The sequence below is a fragment of the Portunus trituberculatus genome, chromosome 44 (assembly GCF_017591435.1).
Source record: "Portunus trituberculatus isolate SZX2019 chromosome 44, ASM1759143v1, whole genome shotgun sequence".
Taxonomy (NCBI): Eukaryota; Metazoa; Arthropoda; class Malacostraca; order Decapoda; family Portunidae; genus Portunus; species Portunus trituberculatus.
The window spans coordinates 10,109,567-10,132,574 of NC_059298.1; the positions used below are offsets into that span (position 1 = coordinate 10,109,567).

The following is a 23,008-nucleotide window of genomic DNA, read 5'->3' on the forward strand; positions in this document are numbered from 1 at the left end:
GCTGTGTTGTCGATACAGTTACTTGTTCTTCACATCGTATTTGTCTGGTTTTTCGCATTTCAGCTTTCCACTTAGTCATAGTGAATTAGATAACTACTGTTTCACACACAGCAGAATTCATAACAGCCTTGCCAAATACAAAAACAACAAGTCTGTTTATCATGGAATTCATCACGGCTCCAATGCATACAGAACTAGGTAGTTTGCATACCTATAAAACTCCAGATAACCTCAATATAAAACAAAAAAAAATACTAGTTTACATTCCATAGCATTCATTATACCCTCACACACGAAAAAATCAACCAGTCCGTTTACCACAAAAATTGCTTATAGCTGTAGAGAATACAAAAATTACGAGTCTCTGTCTAAATTGGGAAAAAAATATAATCCTGGCTGCAGTGTTATGGGAGGGAGCAAGGCCGCCGTGCCAGCCAGCAGCCTCCCCCTGATGGACTCCCTCGGCCTGACTGATGGTGCAGATTTATGAGGGTATTCTTGCGAGGCGCTCAACACACCACAACTTATCATGGCGCTTTTATTTATCGCTCAAGGAGAAAAAAATAGTGGTCTCCGTGCTGCTATTGAGAAAGGAGTGCAGAGAGAGAGAGAGAGAGAGAGAGAGAGAGAGAGAGAGAGAGAGAGAGAGAGAGAGAGAGAGAGCGGTGGTGGAAAACAGTAACAACAGCTAAAATAAAACTATGTACCGAGATTAAACACATGACAAGAAAATAGAAACAAAACCGTCACCTCGAATAAAAACAAAGAAAAAAAAAACCAGTGAGACTTTTCAAATAAAAACAAAATATGATAAACAATTAGACACGAATTTTCAAACATTACCTTCAAACAAAAGCCGCGTGAAGCAAAACACCAGCAAACCTACAGTGAAGGGAACTAATCTTCAGTGTCAGGAATAAAAAGCCGAGCAGTGTAAGGTTAGCAGCCTGGAACTGAGGGAGAAGACGGAAAGTAAAAGTAATCCATTGCTCGGGAAAGGAGTGCAAGAAAGATGTTTAAGGGGAGTGAGCTGAGGAGGGCGCGAGGAGGGAAGAGTAATGGAACGGGAAGGAGTCAGGGTCGGCTCACACTGACGCTCGGAGGGGAAATGAATATTGATGATAGCGAAGTAAGGGAGAGGGTCATACCAATTATAGCAAAGGCAAGGGAAGACAAAGGTCGGGCTGGAGGCAAGAAGGGGAAATGCTCAACGAACTCAAGGCCGCGCAGGGTCAACTTCATAACGTGGGTATTTGCGTGATTTGGAATTATCTTTTTTTTTTTTTTTATTTTTTTTTTTATTTGCAGTTCACATAAAATACATGTCATGAAGCACCTCCGCCGTTTGCTGGAGTTCAATGTACGATTATAATTTGGTGTCAAGTAGTGGAAGTGTTTAGGTTATACATAAATATAAATAAATCAGTGAAGTGAATAAACAATATGATGCAGGGCTTTATCGAATATATCCGTGAAGTGTTTAGGTTTTGTGTACCTGAACTGTGCATGGGGGAAATGTTTCAGAGCCAAACGTTCAAGCTGGATAAGAATGAGATAAATGTGTGTGTGTGTGTGTGTGTGGAAAGTGGCTGGGAAAACTCAGGCTCGGTACTCGTATTATATATTCTTTTGCGTTTCGACTACACAGTCTTTCTTTTCGTACAAAACTTCAATAACCGAAGCGTAAAGAATATGCAGCACCACTCCAACCAGAGTTTCCCTACTACCTCTTCCACACATTATAGAGTATTAAAATCAACAGCGTGGTATATATAGTGCTAAACGCCTGTTTGGGTCTTGTGTTCTTATACGATACAGAATATAAACCGTGGGAGAAATATTTCACCGACACAATGTAAAGTATTAAAATCGACGGTGTGCCGTGGGGTCTTATCTCCTTGTTGGTGTATAAGTCCGTGTTGGGCGGAGACCCTTCACCTCAGGACGCCGAGGCGACGGTGACATCCGGGTTACATCAGCTTACCACTCTCAGATTTTTCCAGATGTCCATTTATCGAGTGAAGCGTGAGGGGGACTAAACAGGTGGCGAGGCTTTTGCAGTATCCGTCTTGTCAGAACTCGCACTAATCACGCTGGTTCCTAGATATCAGTAAACGTTGCTGCATTGTGGACACGACCAAGCGTATAATAAGTAACAGGTGTATGGGTCATCGCCACACGTGAGGGAATGCAAAGAAAAAACACATGCTATTCGAAGAAACCTGTCTTTGGGTAAGGGCGTTCCCTCCCTTGCATCCTTAAAATAAAGCTTGTGTCAGGCGTAACACAGCTGTCCCCTCAGTACCACCACCTCCAAGCAACATGCCCGACTCTCTCAGTATCAAGTAAAACTCAACCGACGGGACACCGAGCGGAAATTTCGCCCATCGCATTAACGTGAAGGAAAAGCAAATGTGCACGAGGGCGCCTAGAAGAGGAGTGGAAAGTAAAGCAAGAAGAATATTTGCAAATTCCAAGAAAAAAAAAACTCCCAGAACAGTCAGTTTCCTTCAGAATCCCCAGCGAGTCTGAAAGAGAAAGAAATCGGAAAAAAAGTGGCCTTCATGTGTCCCAGAATTTCTCGTTTTGAATTATCTGGTTTTGGCAAAGCGAGAACGGAGTCTAATCTTTATTCTCTGAAGTGGTCAGTTTCTTAGGGAGGAGATTAAGGACCGAGAAGCCCGGCCGATTACTCTCCTGCAGCGGCTGGGAAGGCGGGACAAAGGACGAGGGGAGGGCGTGGAAAAATGCGACGGACAGGGACTGTGAGGAAGGGAAGGGAACGAAATGGAAGGGAAGCAAAATGAACAAAGGTGGATGATGACGAGAGAAGACAAGATAGGATGAGGAGAGAGACAATAAGGAGGAAAAAAGGACTTCTCTTGGTGGGATTTAAGAGGATGTCCGGGATGTGCGATATTCTGTGGGAGAAGAGGGGAAGAGGATGAGGGCGAGACGGACGAGAGGAGGAAGCCAAGGAAGAAAAAGGCGTAAAAGCAGGATGTGAAGAGAGGAAGGAAAGGCGAAAAAGCAGCATGAGAAGCTGAAACAAATGCGGAAAGATTCTGAAAACGCGGTAACGAAGAAAGAGAAATATAATGAGATCATGAATAGAAGAAACATTCCTGTCTTATCGTCTACCCATCGGGAACACTCATCCAGCACACATAAACCGGCTGGAAATCGCTTCACACAAAGAAAAGATAAATAAAACTAGTTGTTGTAGAGAAAGAGGAAAAAAAAAACTTCTCTTTATATGGAGACAATGAAGAGGCGAATTGAAAAACAGGAAAATACTTTGCGTCACCTGACTGTGTGTGTGTGTGTGTGTGTGTGTGTGTGTGTGTGTGTGTGTGTGTGTGTGTGTGTGTGTAGAGTTAGTGTCAGTGTATACCAAGTCTCCCTACACGAGCTTTCACCGGCTTGGCGAGATAGTGGATAAAGACGGCACATTTATCATTGGTTTCACCCAGACGGCTTTTATAACATTAGCCCTACGCGTCCACCTCTCACCGGCAGCGATGCTCATTCGGAGCGATGGAATAACTCGTTTACGCTCTTAGCCTCTGACCGCCACAGGCCCAAATCTCAGCTGATAACTGGAGCGGGAGCGGCGGGACGAGTGACACGCCCATGGAGGTGTAGCGGCCGCGATGAAAACACCGCCATCACGCCCATATGAAGCGACGGCGGTGGCGGCAGCGGCGGCCAGTGTCGACACGCAAAAACTAGTTCCAGGAATTAGGGGAGCGGAGTCTGATGATGTGGATGGCGGTGGGTGCTGCTGTTGCTGTTGCTATTACTGCTCCTGCTACTGCTACTCCTTCGGCCGCTAATGTTCCTTTTCTGATCGGCGTTGTGTGATTGTTTATTTAGAACGATTAAAGAAAATGAGAATCATACTCGTAGTTACAAAAGGTGATAGTCTGACCTGGAGTCAGTACCGGATGATTTACTTTTCCTCTTTTATTCTTGAGAAGATTGATGCGATGTATTATTCTTCAGTTGGTTCATTTAGAAGGAGTAAAGGAAGAAGAAAGGATACATATACAAAGATGATGCATTAACCTGATTAGAAAACAGGATGGGACTCGTGTTTGTTCACTGAAGACTGTAAAGGAAGAAAAGGTTATCAAGTTGGTGTGGGAAGAAGTTGACATTCTTGATATCCGCTCGTCCGTATCAAGACATACAGGAAGAGTTCGCTTCACCTTTTGTTTATCATTTGTTGTGTCACTGTCCAATTGATCTTTCGCAGTCTGTCATGTGCGGCATTTTACTGCATGCACATTATTTTCTGGTTTATTTTCGTAAGGTTTATCGTATTGCAGTGTCCAGAAGTATTAGGTGTAACAAGGTCTGGTACATCTATGATCCAGATTTTTATTTTTACATGGTAATGATAAATTAGTAAACGTGGTGTAGGGGCAGACTCTTCAATGTTTCGAAATATGAAATAGGATCTGAATATGCACGCAAATACACACACACACACACACACACACACACACACACACACACACACACACACACACACACACACACACACACACACACACACACACACACACACACACATGAACAACACAACACAACACAACACACAAAAAAAAGTAGCGCTTCTTGTCATTTACACACACATTATAAAAAGAATAAAAAAAAAATAAGGACAACAACCCTCACTGCCCCTGAAGGTGAGACACGCCACCTGTTCTAGTATTCTCTTACCCTCTGGCGATCTCACTGTATTGCATCTTGGCGTAAAAATAAGTTTGCAAAAAGATCCTGAACGGGTAAGAAGAGGAGAAGAAAGAGGAGGAAGAGGAAAGAAATGGAGAACGGATGGAGTTTCCTGACATAAACCTCTAAGGGAAATTATGCGATCCTCCGTCTAGAGTGTTTGACTAAGCCTGTGAACGACGAGTCTGTCTGGAGAGAGAGAGAGAGAGAGAGAGAGAGAGAGAGAGAGAGAGAGAGAGAGAGAGAGACGCTTTTTACCTCTTGTTTTTATATGAGGAAGATCTTATTCAGACTCCAAACATATCAACCTCTAAGAATCTGGTTTATACTTAGAGGTAGGTATTCACCGACTAGTTCTGTCGGTATTTTTTTATCTCAAATTCTTCTTCTAACATTGGCAGGGAGAGAGAGAGAGAGAGAGAGAGAGAGAGAGAGAGAGAGAGAGAGAGAGAGAGAGAGAGGTGGGGGAGGGAAGAGGCAAGGGAAGAAAGGAGTAAGAGAACCAAGTAATATATCCTCAACCATTTTGACACCGCATCTTGTCTAGTTTTAACAGGCCTTAATAGAAGACATGGAGGTTTTTCATGGTTCTAGTAACAATGTAAAGAGAAGTCCACAGCATACGTGGGAATAAAGGCATCTTGAGAGCGCGACTAGTCATCTGTATGGTCTTTTTAAATACCTCTAGATAGAACATAAAGTCATAGATCTTGGGCAGTAGTGACGGTATGTAGTGCTCTGCCCAGAGTGTCATCAAGTAAACACGGGTACATCACGAGGCGGCGAAGGAGGCTGCACGAGGACGGATGGTATTTATGAGCAATTAAAGGGCCATTTACTCGCGAGGGAAGGGAGGAGGTGCAGTTTAATGTATTACAGCGGAGAGACGACCAGGAAAGAAGAGTCCGATATGCGGATAATCACCTGTGCAATATTTTAACGATTCTCAATAATGGAAGAAACTTGTGGAAGGAGATTATGGCACTCGAAAAATCCTCACACGGAGAAAAGAATACCCGCTCGTAACTTGCTTTTGAAAGAATGTGGCAATCTGAGACTTGGAAAATTATTAGGCGGCGTGTAGTAATATGGAGAGAGGCTGCCGCTGGTCTGTTGTTGACGTGTGATGAGTTTTTTTTTTTTTTATATATATACATATATATTTGTCTGTAAGACTCTGCTTAATAGTAACGAAATTATGTCTTTCTTGATCTCATTATATTATGTTCTTAACTATTTAGCATTTCACAATTATTCCATCGAATATAATGACGTTTCCATAAAAGTGTAATAAAGATTAAAGTATCTGTCCTAAAGTTGATGGTTTATTTCTTAATAAAAAATAAAACAAAAATTACGCGACTGTCACTGGGCACCATACTGGGCCACTTCTTGGAGTGTTCCAGGCAGGCAGGTCTCCCTCGGGGGCAGGTGGGTGGTCCCTCTCAGCGGCCGCCGGGCAACACTGGCCCTCTAATATGCATCGCTAATGTCGATATTACTTCGTGTTCCTACCGGTTGCCACCCACTGTAATAGATGCATTAGCTTCCAGGAAACACCTCGATATGGCGTGTTACATTTTATTCATCCGATAAATAAAGCTGATCCTATTCAGTATCTAACTCAGTGCCTGAGTTCTTGGATGACACGAGTGTGTGGGAACAAGCCTCCACTGAGCTAACTCTGCTGCCCTTGGCTGGCCTCATTGAGCCCACATGTCTGGCTGGACACAATGGCTACCCTGATAGCTTTCAAGTACATCCTATTGCAGTCTTCAGATAACCCTTGTGGGCGGGACACGAGAGGTGCTGAACCCGACCACCTGCTGGTGGGGCCCACCCACATACCGCTCCCACAGTCACCCCGTGAGTCGACAGAATGCTAACGCCTTCCCCTGAATATATTATTCACCCTCTCTTTTTTTCTTTTTTATCACATCAGAAAGACCTAGCTACACTTTTTTTCCTCAATTTGATTTGTAGTTGGTCACAGAAGCGTCAGGAATGGAAATACTTGGCTTTCTTTGGCGTGTTTGGGGTCCATGTGTCCTTACTCCTGTCAGACGTTAGGCCTCTGTTTCTCCCTAACCACCCGGGTCCACGGCCCCATCATTCCTTCCCCGCCCTCCTTCCTTTCTCTCCTCCTTTGTCTTCCATACGCTTTTGATGTAGTGCCAAGTATCTATTTTCATCATCACACGGGAATATATACAGTAGAGTTCATGTATCATTACTTATTTTCTGTAAAGATTGTATTTCAAATTCAACAAATACCTGCATATTCCTTGCTTCACGAAACTATTTTGTGTCAAAACCTGTTTCGTTTCATCCATGTTCTCCTTCTCTCTGCCACTCCCAAGCTATTCAATTTACTTAATGTGAATTGTGGTGAAGTGACTTGCATGATAAAGAGGCGTGGCAAATACTCAGCACGTAGTGGGCCTTGGTGGTAGGTGATGGAAGGCCTGTGCGTGTCCTCGATCATTGTGATGATTTGGGGAGGGTGTTAGTGTTGCATCGTCACCCATACGAGGCTCTTTGTCGCCAGTCTTTATGGATTCATTAATTGCTATACTTAGCATATGAAAGAGAATCGTAGTAAGTCAGACTAACTGCAGTGAGGGAATGATGCTTCCTTCAGGCAGGGGGATGAAGTGTTGTCCTTTTTTTTTTAAGATAGGTTTGCTATGTGGTTCTAATGGTGTTACTAATGGTGCTCTCTCTCTCTCTCTCTCTCTCTCTCTCTCTCTCTCTCTCTCTCTCTCTCTCTCTCTCGCTCATATGAAAGAACGTTAAATATGCGGATACCAAGAATCAGTATTTACAAGTTTGTCCTCAAATCGTTGACACCCGTTTTCTTTTTCAGAAAGCTTTGAGTGTTTCGACTCATAATGTGGATCGTCGTGAACTTGTTGAATCTCTCACTCATTAACATGAAAGTATTACTGCAATCCCCAATCAGCAGCGAGCACTGAAACAACACCTCCGTGATGAGCCTTGCCTGTGAGATGCCGCCATCCGCCGCTAGCCTGCCTCCTCAATTGGAAGGAATGATTCCAGCACAGTGAAACTTTGTTTGGTGCTTCACAAGCGGGATCCTCGCCGCCTTCCGCCATTGTGTGGCTGTGCTGAGCGGCGGGCGGGTGTTTACAGTGTGTTTCCTCGGTAATCTGGCCAAGTTCATCGACCAATTCCGGACTAAGTGCCTGTGTTTACAGTAGCGGGTGATGGGCTCCCGGCGCGCGGCGAGACAACATCAGGTCAGTCGGTTTAGGTTTTGAACGAGCAGCAGGTTGCTAGGCAGACCGCCAGGCCAGCCTCGCCCTTTGGGGAATGGGGAGGCAGCAGTGGCATATTCTTGAATGTCAGGCTAGGAATCAAGGCGCCGCTATAATTCAACTTTTGTTTTTGTCAAATTATATATGTATATATATATATATATATATATATATATATATATATATATATATATATATATATATATATATATATATATATATATATATATATATAGATAGATAGATAGATAGATATATATAGATATATATTTTATTTATTTATTTATTTATTTATTTAATTAATTAATTAATTAATTTATTTATTTATTTATTTTTTAAGGAGCATTTCTTGATCTCTCTCTTTCTCACACACACACACACACACACACACACACACACACACACACACACACACACACACACACACACACACACACACACACCACAGAGACTGAAATAGGCCGCCTCTCTTGACAATATTTCACTCATTGGAAATTCAATAACTAAAGGCAGCACTGATTGCTTTCTAGTAAATATTCACTGACAGCGTCATTGCAATAATCTGCATGAAGGACGTTCTCTCTGTATCACCTTTCAATTTCGCACAATTTCGGCACAAGATTACATATCCATTACGAGAGTCCAGATCCTGTTAATGGACATAGACACAAAAATTACACAGCGAATTATACATGTGATTTAACACTCCGTAGTTGTTTGATGATATTTAAAGAATGTATGGGAGAAAATTTGGCATGTATGCTACTGCTGAGTCTTTACGGTTAGTTTAATTAAGTAATGGAAGAGCGTTTGTGCTTTAGTCTTCTAAGTAACAGACTGGTGGTGTATGTCAAGGAGAAAGGAAATCTTGCCTCATAAAAAATATCTTCATAGAGCTCACGTGTTGAATGTTCCTCATAATATTCATTCCGTTTTGTGTTACGTGTTGAGCGTATCATACTCACGTCATTGTATTGCAAGGTATTGTTTGATCGTAATTATTTCCGGAATATGTAAACTGCAGATTAGATAAATAAATAAATCGGCAGTCACGAGCAAAATGTTTAACCGCCATGTTGGTTGGCGAGGTGTTGCGCTGAGCTCGCTATTGAAATGGAATTAACTGGGATGGAATTGCAGACATATAAAAACTGGTTCAGGCGCGGCGTGATCTTCCTGTAAGTCGAGCAGAGAAAGGCGACCCGCGACAGGCGAGGCATTTTGGAGGTTGGCGGAAACAATCCCAACTGTAAATCCTCACGTGGTGAAGGCAGCGTCGCGGCGAGCCTTTCCACACCCGGCGAGTTTTCACTTTCTTGTTCTGCTGCCACGAGCACATAACCCCCCCCTCTCTCTCTCTCTCTCTCTCTCTCTCTCTCTCTCTCTCTCTCTCTCTCTCTCTCTCTCTCTCTCATTGCCTTTGTATGTGTTGCTTTAACTTTGTTGTGGAATCGCCGTCCCCAGGAACGAGTACGAGAGTTGCGAAGGTTGACAACTCTCCATCTTGCTGAAAATTGCATTGTATCGAAGGTGGAAGTTGTCATCGTGTTTTGTTGGAAAGGTCAGAGCGCCACGGACTCTGGAACAGGGTGGACGTGAGAAATAAACTTTGACAAAGAGGGAACTATTTGGGTTCAGTCCTGACCTAACGCAAATACAACTTGTTAAAAGATGTATAACGTGATTTTTCCAGACCTGTTTCTTTCTTCGATACAAACCACAATGGAACCTTCTGTTTGACTTACATCGTGCCCTCCCATGAGTTAGGTATTACTATTTGTGGTGCAATGGTCCATATCATATATTCTGTTATGCGTTCTTATTTTACTAAACGAAGATAAATATATCAACCTTTTAATAATGATAATATAACGCATTCCGATACATAATCCTTTTACGGTCACGCAGCTAATATTACAATAACATTTTAAATTGAGCATCAGGACTTTTGTTTTAATTGTTAGCTCTCATGTGTAGAACAGCTGCGCCATTCCTTTTTGATAATCTGAGAAAGACAACTTCACAATAGTAAACCCGACCTTAAATGCTTAGCAAAGTAAGATAATTGCACTTCTCATTCTTTAAACAATAATCTTCTGCTGATTTCATTGATTTTAAACGTTATAACCATTTATATACTATATAACGGAACACAACAACTATGCATAGAATAGTACTTACTGCTAAAAAAAAAAAGCAAACCTGATATCAAAATTATTGGAATCCACCAGCTTAAATAGCAACATAACTTCTCGAAATCAAGCTATGTTCTTTTTTTCTGCCACGTTGAATTTTCCTGATGCAAAATAAACCTAACGTGTTCTGGCCCAAGGAAAGTGTTATAGTGTTGCAGTAGCTAAACCCAACACCTGAACTTTCCTACTCTCGGTATACTACGTGTAAAGGTTCGTGTAATGGACTGAATACATTGTTTTGTTTTTCTCTCGCACACAGTTCTGATTACGAGCCTGAAAGAGGAAGGCTGATGCTGCTGTATAGACCCAGGCTGTCTGGGAGTTGGCACTGAAGCACACGTGGACAGTAAGGGCAATAATAGTTTTGTTTTGTTATGTGTGCTTTGACTGACTGTTATGATGTTATTTCTATGTTGAAGAAATATTTTAGGTCTATTGTCTGATGTGTATTTGAACTTATCGATATCAGTAAGATTTCTAAAACAAAAGAATCAGGAAATCCAAGTCAAGAGAAAGTGTCTGATATACTTTGTTTTGATATTAGCCAGTAGTTGTTACTAAAAATCGACAGCCGGCCGGAGAATATTTCGTGGGATTATGTTGTATTGCAGAGATATTCCTTTGCTGATAGGCCCGTAGAGAAAGAAAGGAAAGACAGTTCCTCAAAGACCGAGTATTTTATGTGTGATAAACAACAAACAAGGGAACGGACCCGACCCGACCCGTCCTGTGTTATGTAGAAGTGTGAGTAGACTTGTTATGTTGGGTACAACTTTGGTGGAAAGAGTCACTTTTATTGGATGTATTCAGCTCAGGTTGCGCCAGAAAAGCGCATACACACACACACACACACACACACACACACACACACACACACACACACACACACACACACACACACACACACACACACACACACACACACACACACACACACACATTTTATATATATACACACACACAGGCTCGAGTGTTCCATAACGGTACCGGCTATACGCTTTTAGTTGGTTTAATTGAAAAGGCTGGAAAAACGTCAATGAATATAAAAATTGTTTTCAACCTTTGTATGTATATTTAAGGACAAAGGGGGAGTAAAGTGTGTTATGCGACACAAAACTATCCGTGTTTCCCACGTTGACATAGCGCCTCTGCGCCACCTCAATCATAACCTATCATTGTTTCTGGTAAGGACACATAAACAAGGTGCGATGGTAACGAAAACAGAAAAGCCTTCCTAAGATCTTTTCAACGGAATTCACAACAGTAAATCTGTCTGGGCTGGGAATGGCGAGCAAGCTCTTGCGAGCCAGGTTGTCACGATTTGTGTGTCTTTGCGCGTTTGTTTGTGCGTTTGCAGTGCAGCTGAGTAATCGCACCGCCAGGCGGTGCTCGGGACGCGTTGCACAGCCATTTAATTTCACGGTTGATGAAATATCGCAAGGTCTATATATTTATCAGGTTTAGGGAATGGAATGTGAAGCCTCTCATGGTACGTAAAATTCTGAAGAGCCGGAATATTTTATAATTATGCAGCGCAAGTAATACAGGACAGTGTTCGTTCGGTAGCGGGATAATACCCATGGAGTGTTTAAAACGCATGTGTTGAATTAAGTTAAAGTACAACGCCCGGGTGCCCAGCGCTGCTTATTTAGCTTGCACCGGCAATATAAATAAAAGTGTTTCTCATGCGAAATGAATGACAATATTTCCGGCATTTTTATCCTTCGCGAACAACATAAATAAATTTTCAATATTTCCTCGTTTAAGCAGTGTATGATGGTCCACTAAATTTTGAAGCACTGTGGAAGATTATTAAGTTGAAATGGGGACGGCGAGAGTGGGGAGGAGAGGAGGAAAGGAGGGAGGCAGGGCTGAAGAGAGGGAGGGAGGCAAGGAGAGGAGCATACAGGGAGAGGAGAAGAATGGAAAGAGGCCAGGTGGGAGGGACTGATGTTGGAGTGAGGAGGAGGGTGTGATGCAGGAGAGAGGGTGGGGACGGGGGAGGGAAGGGAGGAGGTATAGCAGGAATGTTGCTCCTGTTGTTTATTTCATTAGTGACGTGAAGTGAACTATGTCAGGGAAATGTTTCAAAGAGTTTAATGACGATCATTTCATTATTTGGGGCAAAATCATCAACGTGCGACAGGTAACGATGATGAGACCATAATCCTGCCTCCTCTCCACATCACTCACACCGTTAGCCAACACAACACAACGCACTGTGACGTAAGTCATTATAACGTAGCACTTGCATATAGACAATGCAACTTGATACAACATAGTAACATAAAATTTCATATCCGCACAAAATACACTAGAATACGACGCAGCTTTACAACACCACCTCAACTTACATTATACTTTCACAAACAACACAACTCACTTCATCATAAGATGTAATAACACACCACCACTGCAATAACACAATACTACTGCACAAATCTAAATACTGCAACACAGAATGAACCATCCAACCATCACAGCAGAACATGAAACACAACCAGCCAGAACAAATTATAAACGAGACACGCACAACACCCTCCCTAACGCAACATAACACAGCGGAACACATTCCCCTGGCCATCACCATCAAGCCATCACACCCAACGCAATTTAACCGCATCCAGCACTTTATAACTCGGCAAACACATGATAAAACTCCAATCAACACCGCGCCCAGCCAGAACATAACATACCGGTGCTACCACCACCACCACCACCACTATCGCAACCACAACCACAACAAACCTCAATATAATTTACTGATTCCTTATAACCAGAAGCAGAAGTAATTTTACGACAGAACATATTGACTCAACTCATCCACCCACATGTTTATCGAACCCACACACACACACACACACACACACACACACACACACTAATAACGATAAGGAAAATAAACAAAAGATAATTACACCCAAGTAGTCCGTGTCACCGTCTCTAATGTGACGTGAAGCACTTTAAATTGAGGCAGAGAACGAGGGAAAACCTTACATTTTTCACAAGAAAGGCGAGGGAGGCAAGGGAGGAAAAAAAAAGTGCTTGAAGCAGCGTAATCAGAGCAGGTGGTCCCGGCGCGGCACAGTGGCAGCCTCTCCGGAAAATTAATCAAAAAGTTCCGACGAGTTTCTTCTCTGGCCCGACATTGTCCCTCCGTCTTCCCCTCGCCCTCCCCTTTGCCCTTCATTCCCCCTTGCCATTACTACCTTGCTCCACCACTGACAGGAAAGACGAGGGGAAGAATGGAAGAAGGGCGTCTCTCTCTCTCTCTCTCTCTCTCTCTCTCTCTCTCTCTCTCTCTCTCTCTCTCTCTCTCTCTCTCTCTCTCTGTGTGTGTGTGTGTGTGTGTGTGTGTGTGTGTGTGTGTGTGTGCGTGTGTGTGTGTGTGTGTGTGTGTGTGTGTGTGGAGAGAGAAAGAGAGAAAGAAATGGACGTGAGAATGTTGCCGTGCTCATATAAGTTTGTATTATGTTTATTTTTGTGTGCGTGTGTGCTTGTGTAGTTAAGGGTGTGTGTTTGTATGGATGTTTGTGCTTGTTTGCTTGTGTTTACGCTGTTTGCTCGTGCACCGTGCTAAGGGAGAGGACTGTGATGCCGACGGGAAGTAAAGGAATAAGAGGAAAAGACTAAGAATAAGAAGAACCAGTTAGAGAGAGAGAGAGAGAGAGAGAGAGAGAGAGTGTGTGTGTGTGTGTGTGTGTGTGTGTGTGTGTGTGTAATTCACCTCGGTTACCTGCTGGTCACCCAGCCAGTTTTCCCCATCACGGAGCGAGCTCAGAGCTCATAGACCGATCTTCGGGAAGGACTGAGACCACAACACACTCCACACATCGAGAAAGCGAGGTCACAACCCCTCGAGTTACATCCCGTACCTATTTACTGCTAGGTGAACAGGGGCTACACATTAAGAGACTTGCCCATTTGCCTCGCCGCCTCCGAGATTCGAACCCGGACCCTCTCGAGTGTGAGTCGAGTGTGCTAACCACTACACTACGCGGTGTGTGTGTGTGTGTGTGTGTGTGTGTGTGTGTGTGTGTGTGTGAGGGTACTCTATATGAAAAAAGGGTAAGGATGAACAAAAAGATAAAAATAAGCTAAAATAAAAGCAAATTGCGCACCAACAAATATTGCTAACATTACGAAGAAAAGAACTAAGCAATGAAGTAATGCAAAAGAAAACACCACGAACCGAACGAAGGACAAAGGGAAATAACAGAAAGAAACATTGAAAAAAGAGACGAGGAGGATGTTTCTTTTTCTCTCTTTTTATATCCTCATCTCTCCTCTTTCCACTAAGAACGAGAGACGAGATAAGGAGAAAGAAAAGAAGAGTAGGAGGAGCAAGATGAGGAGGAGGAGAAGGAAGGGGAAGAGGAGGAGGAGGAGGAGGAGGAGGAAGAAGAAGAAGAAGAAGAAAAGAGGTCAGAGCAGAAGCCAGTCTGATATCAATAATGGCGTCTCCTTTACAACATATCCCCAATCTGCCGCAACGACACTCAGAACTCCTTAATCCCTTCAATACTAGAACACATTTTTTACCTTGAGATTTGTGTACGATTATAAATTTGTATTGACATTAGAAAGGGTCTATGGAGGTCAGGGAATTAATGACCGCAGTCTTCACTATTTCTATCCCCCACACAAGTTTCCGAAGCTGTATGAAGTCACCAAATAGTAAACGTCATGGTACTCGAGAAGTTTAAGTACTCAACACAAGAAGAGGAGCTAGAAAAGGAAGAGGAAAAGAGCGAGCAGAAGTCACTCTCTGATATCAATAATGGCGTCTCCTTTACAACATAATATCTAATCTGCCTCACCGACACACACAGCTCCTTAAGCCCCCTACACTCGTATCACCAGATCCCCGTCCCTTCCTTCCATCCGCCCCACAGGAAGAGAGAAAAGTGGAGTAAAAAAAAAAGTGAGGGAAAGTCTTCTGTTAGCACTGGTCGCCCTCCTCGACACAGATTTCCTGGAATTTCCTGGATATTACCTCCACTTGTCATATTTTTCTGATTTTCTTTTATATATTGACGTGATGTGATACGTAAAGGAGAGAGAGAGAGAGAGAGAGAGAGAGAGAGAGAGAGAGAGAGAGAGAGAGAGAGAGATTGCGTTCTATTTCTTTGTGTAGTATTGCGTTCTCCTTGCCTCCGTTATGGCGTCTTGAATAATTCCATGTTATTACGTTCGTTCTTCTCTATAATACTGTTTTTTTTTTTCTTTTCATGTCATGTTTTCTTTTTTATTAGCGTTTTTCATTTCATTGTTTTCTTTTGTTTTAGCCTGAACTTAATATTTTTTCATTGTGTTATTTCTGTGTAGTGTTGTTGTGTTGTTTCCTTTGTGTTGTGTTACTGTGTTTATTTTGTCTGTATCATTGCGTTGTTGTCTAATTTTTCTTCTTTTTTTTTTTACATCTTTCTTTTCATTGTCCTTTCCTTTGTGTTATTTTCTGTGCAATGGCGATTTTTTTTTTATTTCTGTCATTTCGTCCTTATTCTCTCTCTCTCTCTCTCTCTCTCTCTCTCTTCCCTATTTGTATTTATATTTTCTGTCTTTTTCTTCTCTATTGCGTTCCTTCCTTCGTGTTGTTATTCTATTCATCCTGTGTTATCTTTTTCCTTTTATTTGATCCTTTGCTTTCTTTGTATTATTGCATTTGTTTGTTTTTTTCAGGCATTTTTTTTTTTTGTGTGTGAATGTCTTATTTGTGTTCCTCCCTCTCATTTTTTTTTTTTTTTTTGCATCATTTTTCTTGTGTATTATTGCATTATTTTTCTTTCTGTGTCTTTCCATTCCCATGTTCTTTTGTGCGATAATACATTTCTCTCTCTCTCTCTCTCTCTCTCTCTCTCTCTCTCTCTCTCTCTCTCTCTCTCTCTCTCTCTCTCTCTCTCTCTCTCTCTCTCTCGTCACATGTATGAATCAATTTATCTCATATTAATTGTACAATTTCCACTAGGAACCTCTCCTCCTCCTCCTCCTCCTCCTCCTCCTCCTCCTCCTCCTCCTCCTCCTCCTCCTCCTCCTCCTCCTCCTTCTCCTCCTTCTCCCAGAAGACTAATACTGTTTCCTCTGCACACTCCAAACTCTCTTTCTTCTCCTCGTCTTCTGAACCTCTCTCCGTCAATTTATCCAGTTTATCCCCCACGTACACACACACACACGTACACACAGGTATACACACACACACACACACACACACACACACACACACGTTCTCCCTTCCCTCAATCCCTCCCCTCAGTCCCTTCACCTTTATAGCATTTCCTTTCCTTCCCAGGCCATTTCCACGTAATTCAAGCTTCCCACACACTCCCATACTCCTCACACTTTTAGCCTTCCTCCTCATTCCCTCCTCCTCCCCTGCAACGTTTCTCCAGCCGCCTTTTCCTCCTCTTCCTCTTCCTACTGCCTCTCTTCTCTAGCCTCTCTCGGGAACTCGGCGCCTTAACAAGTTCCTCTATAGCGTTCCTTGCTCCCTCAGGTCATTTTTATGTCTATCTATCTGACCTTTTTATTCCTTGACTTGTGCCTGCCTGCCCTCCCTCTCCGTGTTCCCCTCATTCTCTCTCTCTCTCTCTCTCTCTCTCTCTCTCTCTCTCTCTCTCTCTCTCTCTCTCTCTCTCTCTCTCTCTCTCTCTCTCTCTCTCTCTCTCTCTCTCTCTCTCTCTGAGGCTCTGCTCGCAATAACCGCTATTCTTATGTTTTCTTCTCCATCCCTTACACACATTCACAATCCTCGTCCACGCACATAAAAGACACATTTCTTTCTTTATTCCCTGATCTCACGTGTTCATTCCCTTTTTCAGTCTTTTCTCTCTATCTTGCCATTGCATCAGCCCTGTCGTACTTTCCACCCTAACCTTTAATCTAATCACCCACCAACTTCCTCACTGTGCTGGCATTATATTACACTCGACCTTCTTCTTTTCCTTTACAACCATTCCTTGTCCACGTTTTTTTTTTTTAAACACACACATACAAACAGACACAAGGAGAACCCAACACATCGAATGAATTTTACAGTTTTAACGCCCTCGCTATATACTCTACTCCTTCTCGCTCTCTTCCTTCCCCCGAGCTCCTAAACTTAGTGAGAATCTATCGCAGTGACCCCTCTTACGTCCCTTTCTTTCTTGCGTCCCCAGGCGGTCCCCTTGTTGTCGTCAATCAGTACAATGGGTATGGAGAGCCTCTCATAGTGATGGGTTTTGCTGAGTAACCTTTTCACCTCGACCTTAGAGAGGCTGACAACCTAAGGGAGTGCTGCAGGGAGCGGTGTTTTGCGGGCTGGGCGGGAGGTGGCTGCGGTGAGGCCCTCTGTAATTCCACTCTACCGTGCGCCCCTCTCTTTCGTCATTAGTGGCCGGGTTATACTACTCCCGGCGTGTTTGTGGCAGCCAGTGACATGCTGCTGTTGTTCACATGTCCGTGTCCTAGCGCCCCTGTGTTGTTTGTCCTTGTCGTTACATTCCTTGCCTTTCCCTCGTACAGAAATGTAGGAATGCTGTGTGTGTTTATCGCAAGTGGTGCAGGAATTATGGTGTGTGTGTGTGTGTGTGTGTGTGTGTGTGTGTGTGTGTGTGTGTGTGTGTGTGTGTGGAGGAGGTGGGTGTGGGGGAAGGGAGGACAGGACACGTGATGCCTTCTCCGTCAGCCAGGAGTGATACAAGAGAGCATGGCTGGATTTAGCTCCCGCCTGTCTGATGGCGTCACGCGGCTTGACTACATTCATGCATCAGTGACCGGTCCGCCTCGCCAGTCGTGAATCGATAGCAGTCTTACATATATCACAGCTTCGATTTTCTTTTATTTTTGAGTCATATGTTATGTAATGTTCTTTTGTCCTTTAGATAGAGCACCGGCATTCCTTTGTTACACGTTACGTATTTCTCCTGTTACATGTATAGCGTAAAAGAAAAGTAAAAATAAATTTGACTTATTTGATCAATGGCAGACTATCATAGTTTCATTTTGTTGTTTTTTTACCTCATCCGTTGTACATTTTTTCCTGCGTTAGTTAGGGTACCAGTGCTCCATTAATACACTACACAGTAATATCACATACGTAACTAGCGAATAAAAGACTCATTCCAACAAAAAATACAATTTAATGAGAAAAGAGCAAACAATTTTAACATCACGCGGAGATGTTTTACCGCTAACACATTATGAATACCAAACAAAAATGCAGATAATTATGGGGAGTGACACGGAAGGTTTTTGAGGGCGGGAGGCGGTGCACAATAATGAGAGGAGGAGTGATGGAGGGGAGAGTGACACGGGGAGGGAGGGAGTGACGAAGCGGAGGACGGAAGAATGAACAGCAGCAATTAAGACCAGACGGAGCGAGAGGAAGAGAGAATGATGGTGACTGAGACCGAGGATGTGGTGGAAAGAAAGATGAAGATTGAAATAGACGAACTGACGCAGGGGGGAACGAAAGAAGGCGTTTGTCTGCTGGGTGTGAGAGATGCGGTACAGACTGAGTGAGTGAACGATGAGGAGTGAGTCAGTGAGGGAGTGAGGGAGTGAGTGACGAGAGGAAGGAAAATAGCTCTCCTTTCTCCCTCGCTTCCGCACCTTTTACGACTCAACACAATGAAAGGAGGCGAGTGTCAGGTAACCTCAAGAATTGAATTAACCTTACCTGTCGAACCTCTCTCTCTCTCTCTCTCTCTCTCTCTCTCTCTCTCTCTCTCTCTCTCTCATATCAGAAAAAACACTGGAGGAATGGGATGAGTGAGCGGTGGAGGCATGGTCTGGTGGGTGTGTGGATGGATTCGTGGGGAGAAGTACAGGTGGTGGTGGTGTTGCGTGTCTGGTGTGGATGATGATGATGATGACCAGTGTTAGGCGACGCGGATGTGGAAGAGTAAAATTTGTTCGATAATATTGCTTGTGTAGTAGATGATACTTACATTGAAAAAGATACGTATTATTTATTTGTTTGTTTATTTATTTATTTATTTATTTATTTTTTTTAGTGTCAGTGTGAAGAAGATAGCTATGTTTTGCCTGATTGTTTCCCATCGATGGCCATTAATAATAACTCGGGAAATCTCTCCTTGTGTGTGTGTGTGTGTGTGTGTGTGTGTGTGTGTGTGTGTGTGTGTGTGTGTGTATATCTAGCGTACGTTTTATTTTTTTTCTTGTTTTATCTCAATCGCTCAGATGATATATGTGGTGGAGCAGACGCAACAAATCAAGCGAAGTGAGCGTGCAGGCGGTGATATCTGATTACGATTACTGTAAAGGTATTGATAACCAGTGCATATATGTCAGCATTGTAAATACAGCCGTGGCAATCAATTCTCCTTGGCGTGGACATTACACATTCTCAAGTTGGCGCGTTTCGCGAACTTTAGTTAACTCTTCAGAATTGCACGAGTATTGACAGGTGGTGGGTCGGGTTTACACGTCAAGGAAGTGTAACCTTCAGGCTGCCTCGGGGCTGCTCTGACGCCCTTCACGGAATCTTGAACATCCACGAGACTTGAGTCAATGCATTCTTCCACCTCGATCCCCAGAAAGCGGTTTATTTGTTTATTAGTTTATGTATTCATTTGTTTATCACCGAAAGATTCTTTGTGTTTGTGTAAGCTGCGTAACTTTTTCACATCGTGTTGAGAAAACTTCTTCCTGACGATTCTGTTTTTCGTCTTTAAAACGTCTTGCATGACCTATCAATGCCTCTTTTTCTATACATTTGCTTCACTTCTCCCTCTCTTATTGTTATATCTTTTAATTACCTATGACGCCTCACTTCTTAATCTTCAATTCCTCTCCTTCTTTATTCATTTTTATTATATTTCTCACACACACACACACACACACACACACACACACACACACACACACACACACACACACACACACACACACACACACACACACACACACACACACACACACACACATATATATTACATACATACATACGCACGCCTTACATATCTCCAACTGTTATAGTCCAACACTTAGCCTTTTTACTCATCCACTTCGCTTCTCCCCTTCCCTTTCCGCCTCATGATCTGTCCACTCACCCTTTTCTCTCCGTGATTGAATCGCCATTTCTCTCCATACATTATCCTCGGCGTTTTCTTTAGCATCGAACTCCATCCTTCGGTTTCCTCGTTCCATTATTTGTCTTGAGGTCGCTTTTCCTCTTTCCCTCCTCCTCCTCCTCCTCCTCCTCCTCCTCCTCCTCCTCCTCCTCCTCCTCCTCTTCCTCCTCCTCCTCTTTCTCTCCACTCCCTCCTTTGCTCTCTTATCCTCTTCCTCTCTCACTACTTCGTCGCCTTCCTCGCACCGCCGCCTCCTCCCTTTCTCATTCCATGTCCCGCACCCTCCCTCTGCTTCCAACATGACAGGTTAGAGTGGTGATGATACCTCGACCTTGACTCACACACACACACACACACACACACAGAGAGAGAGAGAGAGAGAGAGAGAGAGAGAGAGAGAGAGAGAGAGAGAGAGAGAGAGAGTGAGAGAGAGAGAGTGTGTGTGTGTGTGTGTGTGTGTGTGTGTGTGTGTGTGTGTGTGTGTGTGTGTGTGTGTGTGTGTGTGTGTGTGTTCGGATGCGCCCTTGCTACAACAGTCATTTTCCAGTATCATTGTGTATTATATAACGTTCTCTTTATATATTTTCTTCCTTAGATCTTCATTTCATAATTCAACCTGTAATAATGCAGTAGAATTTTCTTTCTGTTTTGATAGCGTGTTTTTATGCCTTACTTTATTTTTTCTTCAAGTATTTTTATTATCTCACGTAAAGTAATATGAATAGTCAAGACAAGAATTTTGCAGTGTCGCCGGTTATTTCTCTTATCATCTTCAGTAGATAATGTTTGTGTGACACGTGTTGTCGTTGCGTCATTGTGAGTGGGCAAAATCGCTCTTAGGCAACCGTTCTGCTTCTCATGTATACTGATGCCCACCACGGATATCTACCTGTAATCACTATTGCTGTCAGTTACATGCTGGGAACTGTACGAACTTCCTCCACTAAATCGTAGCGTTATCTTATCCCTTATCTATGCAAATTGTAAATCTATATAATCCAGTTTTACCGTGGAATTTTTCTCCTTTGTACCTTGAAATTGCGGTGCTGGAGGAAGACCTGATATAAAGGAACAGTTTCTGGACAAGACCGATAAATGGGTCAGAGATTCAGGGATTGAGGCGGGACTCCGGTTATTTTATTTGGTTCGCGTGCGTATACACCTTCAGGAGGCGGCGGCGGCGGGGCGGGGGGACGCTGAACCCAGGACGTGGCCCGCACTCCGCACCGCTGCCACCCTCTTTCCTTCCTGCCACACACAAAGGCACAAGGGCGTCACAGGAACAAACACAAGGAGCTCTGCGCAAGGAAACACACACACACACACACACACACACACACACACACACACACACACACACACACACACACACACACACACACACCTGTCTTTCCACTTCCATCAAGGTGGATGGGATTACACACACCTTCGTTCGCCTTTCCTGCCTTGCGACACACATCTGGCTTTGCGCCACACACCTGCTAGCTGCTTAATCATGTAGGAGGATGAGATTGATTCATCCTCCTGGTGGTGGTGGTGATGGTGGTGATCGCCGCGCCGCTCTTCTCCCTTTGTTACCTTTCAATTTTATTTTTTTCCCTTCCACCTTCGGTGATTGTGTCGCTTTGCTTGATTATCCTTCACTTTCATTTTAACATGTCTTCCTCCAGATGATTAGCTTCACTGCTGGACTGACTGTGTGCAATATGTAAGCACTGATAACACGTATCTTGTTTTTCTTAGCTATGAATATACCTGTTTATTGATATAACTATTCTTTTTACGTAAGTTTAAGGAGTCACAGCTATTATAAAAGAGTTAGGTGTAAATATCGAGAGTTACATTACGACAAACAATTATTTTGAGGTTGGGGATTTAACGAGGGCAGAAGGCAGTTGTTGTCCATGAGTTCTCAACAATAGAGGTGTATTTATAGCTAGTGTAAAAAGGTTACCAAGGTCCCACCGAGACTCGAACTCGGATCTCTGGATTCAAAGTCCAGGGTGCTAACCATTACACCATGGGACCACTGGGAAGTCTGAGGAGAAACTGTTTTGATTTTCTTATATGAAAGCTGCGGTGGATGACTGAGTTATGCTACCTTGGTGTTCTTAATTGGTGAGTGAGATTTGCATGTACTTGCGCTCTCTCTCTCTCTCTCTCTCTCTCTCTCTCTCTCTCTCTCTCTCTCTCTCTCTCTCTCTCTGACAAAGATAGACAGGGACAGAAAACAGAAAAAGACGACAAACACATATAAACAGACAAAGACAACCACAAAGATAGAGACACAGACAAACTAGTATACAAACAAACCTACACACACAGACAGACGAACAAACAGGCACAGAAAACACAACCACGAAGAGAGAGAGAGAGAGAGAGAGAGAGAGAGAAGAGAGAGAGAGAGAGAGAGAGAGAGAGAGAGAGACAGGGCACACACACACACACACACACACACACACACACACACACACACACACACACACACACACACACACACACACACACACACACAAATAAAGGAGGGACACATGAGCCAGTCCATTAATGCTTGGAACAGTTTCTTGACCTGGCTCCCTGTTGTGTAAGGGGCCTCGAGGAATGAGGTGTGGTGGGGCGGGGCAGGGCAGGGCAAGGCAGGGCGGCAAGGGGCGGGGCGGGGCGGTGCTGGCGGATGTGTTAGTGGATCAAGGAGACCCTCCAGGTAACTGCCCTGCAC

The 23,008-nt window shown here is 43.5% G+C and overlaps 1 long non-coding RNA gene and 1 other non-coding gene across 2 annotated transcripts; one reads left to right on the forward strand and one right to left on the reverse strand.

Moving 5' to 3' along the window:
* Positions 1–7,657: 7,657 nt before the first annotated feature.
* Positions 7,658–17,770, forward strand: LOC123518987. Its single transcript, XR_006678943.1, has 3 exons — positions 7,658–8,000; positions 10,473–10,559; positions 17,371–17,770. It is a non-coding gene; the product is annotated as an uncharacterized LOC123518987 (long non-coding RNA).
* A 4,475-nt stretch (positions 17,771–22,245) lies between these two features.
* Trnaq-uug lies at positions 22,246–22,317 on the reverse strand. Its single transcript has one exon. It is a non-coding gene; the product is annotated as a tRNA-Gln (tRNA).
* Between the last annotated feature and the right edge of the window lie 691 nt (positions 22,318–23,008).